We start from the raw sequence: 6292 nt of genomic DNA on the forward strand, positions 1-6292 counted from the left end.
TCTGTATGTACAAAGAGATCTAAAAATGGCCATATATATGATGCACTATACAGATGTGTAGATATACATATGTATGAATATATATGTGTATGTACATGTAGACATATATCAACATATGTATATGTATATATCCATATTCCTGTCATATGCAAACATCACGGTTGTGTATACCTTCCTAGATGTAGCTTTCTGTATGCATCTGATATGTGTATATTTAGATATAACAACATATTTGATATAACAGTAATATCAATAACAAGTATTACACAATTGTGGAAGTCAAAGCAATTGTTCAATACTATTCAATATGTGTAGTGACAGATATATTGAAAAAACAACAATTGTCTTCACAGCTGTCATGGTGTAGTGATTAAATGTTGTGACTATAGTGTACAGGGTCCTGTGTTCAATACCTGCAAGGACTGTTTATTTTGTTGCTGGGCAGAACAAGGGCTGCTGGATACAGAGTGGTTAGGGCAGTTGTGAGCAGCTTTAAGTGCGTTTGCACAGGTTTGTGTGAAGCTAAGCAGTGCTGAGCTATGGTTAAACATACAGGCACTTACACCATGTAGGCTTTGTTTACCAGTGCACAAATCTGCTTAGCTGTTGAATTTCAGCAATGCTGACACCTGCTAACCATGGATCAGCCCTGGTAACCAGTGCTCACATCCCAGTCTGATAACATAGCAGAGTAATGACAGCTGTAATAAGTGTATGTAATGCCATGTATAATACATGCGTCTATGTGCTGTCATTACAGTAGCAAGGGGTGTGAGTGTCATGTCTGGGACACACAAGTATATAAGACGTGTACAGTACTGTTATCCATGTGAATGTGTTACATATAAGGGTAGTAACCCAGGTTATGTGCTGTCACACTGGCATGTAGTGTATCATGGTGGTATTGCTGTTGACAGTTCTTTCCCAGGCAAGAGTTGAGCGCTACATGTAGTACTGACAACAAGCACACCTGCAGGCACAGCTGGACTCTGAGGCCTCACTGTTGTGTTCCTGGTGTGTGAGCTGTGCCACAGTATATATCCTCTACTGGATAATGATCTGACATGTGGAATATAACTATAGACTACCATCTGTACACATGTCAGTGAGGGCTTCCAACATGTAGTAATGGCATACATATTGTTGTCAAACATTTATCTGTCGACACATTCATCTTACTCCATAGCTACTTGCCAAGCTGATGTCTGTCAGTCCCTGTAGAGATGTGCAGATGGCAGGTATCCAGCTTGGATACGTACAGTCAACATATGCTTGACTAACACTGACATGTCTGCCCAGCTGTGTTATAACTGGGACATATAGGAGACAACACCCTGTATGCACCACATGCCACGGGTACCTCCACTACAGTACTGCAGTCAACAGAACATGCTTGGGTACAGGTCTCCATCACAGACACTAACCATGTGTTGTAATACATGTTCAATACATGTCAACTGGATAACCTCAGTGGCCATTTCCATAAGCTACCCAGAAGACTGGCTGATGCATGTCAGTCTCACCCTGAGGGTCACCACAATGGTGTCTTTTGATAGATCGTTTGCTGGCACATAGCAAGTGGCATGATACCACTATACACACATCCCCTACACAACCCATCTCTCCATGGACAGTAGCCAGGTACACACCTATGACCACCTGCAGTAATGCACCCCAGTACTGACACATGTGTACATGTGCATTACTGAGGATAGCAGTGTCTGTGTGTTAGTACACCTGTAGTTGGGAATACCATGAGGCCCTTCACAACCACAGCAACACCCATGCCACAGTTATTTGTGGCTGCTGCTGTATCGGATATTACATGTACCCTGTTATGCTCCTCTCCCTAACAGCTACATGAGCCTTGCAGTACCAGCACAACAGTGTTGTACAAATGGGTCAATAGGGATTGGATACTCATTGAGTTCTGGCAAGTGTGTGTATGTGTGCATGTCTGTATATCTGTAGAGTATAGCATTCCAAGGCCACATACTCCTATTACAATATGCATTGCCACACAGTAGTACGTATAGTGTTGTTGCTGCCCATAGGTGAGGAATGACAATGCAAGACCCTACTATGCCTGTGGCATGTGCATTAGATGCATATCCCTGTAGTCCAACTGTTCAGATATACAATGGGTTGTATCACAGTTGTGGGCAATGTGCGATGATGGGTATGTCAGAGTGTCATCATGGGTTCCAGTGAGTAGAATATCCACTGTGGGATGTGTGTGCTGTGTACACTGTCATTATACCATGGTACACCCGGTATATGTCCCTTGTACGACTGTATGGTGGCCACTATCATCATCAACCATACAGGTAACTGATACCACAATCCAGCTCAGTTATGCATGTACTGTGTGCAGCCTACCTGTAACACATTGGACACACGGACAAGTTAATTAGCACCGATAGGCCCAGGTCTCTCGGATGTGTGTCTGCCTGTTATGTGTCTGTTAATGTGTATATGATGGTATGTCACACTATTTATTGCCCATACACAACCATTACATCCCCCATTACCATACTGTACATGTCTGGGGATTTTCTGCATGTAACATGTTACCTGACACACACCTCACCCTAAATGATGTGTGGTGTCTGCAAAGAAAGCCACACAGTTCAGTAGCACTACATACCTAGGTAGGGGTCTAGTCCCAGTGTTGCCAACTAAGAGTGTGCATGTATGAGGATGGGTCTACATCAGGTTGCTGATTATACATGTCCCAGCAGGTCACCTGTCCATGTGGCACAGGCAATACCTGTTATACAAACCTGTGAGATGTGTTCAACTGTATCCCGGATATGTCACAGCCATGGTATCACCACAGTGGCATACCCCTTGTGGAATATGACTGCAGACCATCCTCATGCTGACACATGTACACCTATGACACAAATGGATAACATAGAGACCACAATCACCCAGTGTTACTAACAGCTATAATGCATCATTGCTGGACAGCTACACTACCTGACATGTATGCATTAAACATTACTCCTGACAACGTGTTATACTGCAGTACAGTGGTACACTGTAGTACAGTCACCATGTGCATCAGAACCATATTAGCCTGTTCCTGCATTGATGTTATGGATGATAGGGATGTGGCACATCATATGTGTGTGTCGTTGGTTTGCCAGAGACCGAGGGTGGGCCATACATTTGACACCATGTGTGTGGATGAGGGGTGTAATTAGTTGAAATGGGTGTGGTGATGTGGTGTGTGTAGGTATGGGATTGCCATAGGTGTGTTTGAATAGTGTGTGGGTATGCATGCACACAGTTCTGCCATGTGACTGCCCTATGCAGGTGTTTTTTGGACAGCTGCAGACCATACATGGCAGGGTGTACAGTTCTCCACCTCTGACCATGGACACATGCACTGTGCCTGCCAGGTTTTCCATGGGCACATTCAGGTACAGACCTCAATGTGCTACTCTCACCTGATGATGACAGATGTCCACTGGAACCAGGTCCCTCTTGGGACTAGCCAGGGCCATGTGCACATGGCCTGCTGTGATGTGGAGAGTAACCCCCCTGCAGTTCTGGGGCTGGTACTGTCACTATGGGAGAGCCTTGGTGTCCTAGCATGTTTACATTGACTGCTAGCTGTTGGTGTTGCTGGCCTACATCCACACAGATGTTCAAGCATGGACAAACCACGGTCAATGAGGCCCACCATCTCACCCAACTGTCTATCCATGAACTCAGTATGAGCACGGAGGGCACCAGAGTGTTCATGGAAGTTGTCACTTGCAGATGTGAGAGCAGCCCTCTCCAGCCTCAGGCCCTGTCTGGTGTACAGTTCCATATGTGCCTGCGCCCCCCCATGACAGTTTGGAACATGCTCCTGGTGGTACCAGTTGTGGCACTTCTGCCAAGGGCATGATGATCAGTGGCCCTACCACTAGCACCCTGGTACATCTGCCTATATGGTGCCCTGCCAGACATCCGGCTATGCCTGCTGTGACCAGACACAGTAGGCATAAATACCACACTCTCCTGCACCCTGCCACCAATCGCCAACTGTCCATCTGCTATGGCCATTGGTGATGAGGTATGTATAGGCACTGTAACTGTGTGCAGGGTTGGGTTGGCTAAGAGGGGGATGTCAAACAATGGCACAGTTTCGGCCCCTGACAACCCCGCCTGTGCCTCAACAGTACTATCATCATCTATGGTGTCTGTATGGACACCAACTTCAGATTGCATGCAGGAGGGACCCTGACCCACCTCGCCACCTGTGGGGGAAAACAAGAAACTCACTTTAAGACCTGTACAACATTGCATAACAGTACACACATACACACACACACACACACACACACACACACACACACACACACACACACACACACACACACACACACACACACACATATTCCACCTTAATACCTACCTGTCCCTGATTTTACAGACAGTCCCATGTTTAATCACATAAGTTCCCCATCCTGCATCACACTTGGTAACATACACTCATTAATACCACTCATTAATGTATCATTCTTCTAAATGCCTAGATGAGTGATCACAACGCAAGACCTGTTATTCAGTTACCTCCTTGACCTGAGTTGAGCAGGTTTTACATGGCCTCACTGCTGTCATCCAGTGTTCACCCTGTGTATGTCTGGACATCGTGAGCATGGCCCGCATATGTTAGGGGATACTACATTTACTCCATAATGTCATGCACTGGAGTGTCATGTGTACGTATTGCTCAGTACATGCCAGATCTGCTGCTCAATCAACCTATCATGTGGACAACAGTAGTATATGGATACACTCCCTGGTGTTGTCTAGCAATTCCCCAATGCATCTGTAGTGTTGCATACATGGGTAGTTGTTCACCTATCTGCTGATTGCAATATTAAGGGTATATATGGTGTCTACTTTCCCTCACAATACATGCTCCATGCTACAGACCTTATTATACTATCAGCTGTCCTGTGATTACATACCAGACAAGTATTCCAGGTGTCTCATGTGTCAGTCCATGTCCATGTACTGCACAATCCAAAAGGGAAGTACTGCCACATTAACAAACCCACAATCAAACATGTGCACACGTGGACCCCCACACAAACACACACACACATGCACACACAAATCCTACATGCATCAACCCCCTCCACTCCACCAAAAGATTGCACTTACAGATGAAATAACCCCCCCCACACACACACATACAAGTAAGGTTGTACAAAGACACAGTCCTCCCATTACCCATCTGTCAACATGCATAACATATGGTACTCAACAGCATGCAGTGCAGCTATAGTCAATCCATGCTAGCAACAGCATACATGTGTGTGATGCATGGGCTGTGTTAGTAGCTGATGCTCCTTCCCCTGGAAAACACTGCACCCATGTACACAGTATTGCTGTGCACCTGTTCTGCACCCTGCCATGTACTGTGCACCAAACCTCACAGGTGTACAACCCATTGCTGAATGTGTATTACTGTGACAGTTATATTTGCTCTAATGCTCACAGCCCCTATGTTTTCCAGTGACACATACCTGGGATGATATGTGGACAGATGTCATTTGTGAATGCCCGATGTATGGTTTACAGATCTCAACATCAGCGGTGCATGTATGACCAATCCAATACTATTACACTGATAATCGTCAAACCGTACTGTGGCTATGCGGAGTGCACCCTTATTGATATGACACACTCTTCCTTGATCTGCCATGGGACCACATCACCGCATATATTAACAGTACATGAGCCTGATATCTGGCATATGTTCTGTACATTCACATGCAGTGTCTATGAAATGTGTTGGGTGTTCAGATGCTGACTGCGGTGCATACGCTCAGTGGGTGCATATGTGTGCACACCCTTATCATGACGGTTTGTTGCACCTATTGTTATGAGTACTACAGCAGTCACTATTCCTGGCAGGGGTATACTAGCATGGGCCATCTGCATTTTCCAGTATATGGTCAGTCTACCCTACACATGTCCCCCAACTCTGCATGATTGCAAGGTCTACTCATGTGCACATCCCTTTGTGTTCACACACTGCAGTCACTATTGCTTTGGGGGACAGTTACGTCTGTCACAGTTCCTGAACCTGACTGTGTGCAAATACAGCCATTCTTAGCATCCATAGGATCCCTGCTGCAGTGCACTGGTGTGTCATTCTGACACACCCTCCCCACCTTCAGCCATTTGGCAGATACTTGACAAGTATGGCCTACACATGTGTGTCAGTTTGCATTGTCCCAAACACTGAACACCATGTGTTACAGCCTAGCCCCAACTAATAATG

Source organism: Protopterus annectens, chromosome 7.part0, assembly GCF_019279795.1.
Source record: "Protopterus annectens isolate FY-2018-M chromosome 7.part0, PAN1.0, whole genome shotgun sequence".
Taxonomy (NCBI): Eukaryota; Metazoa; Chordata; order Ceratodontiformes; family Protopteridae; genus Protopterus; species Protopterus annectens.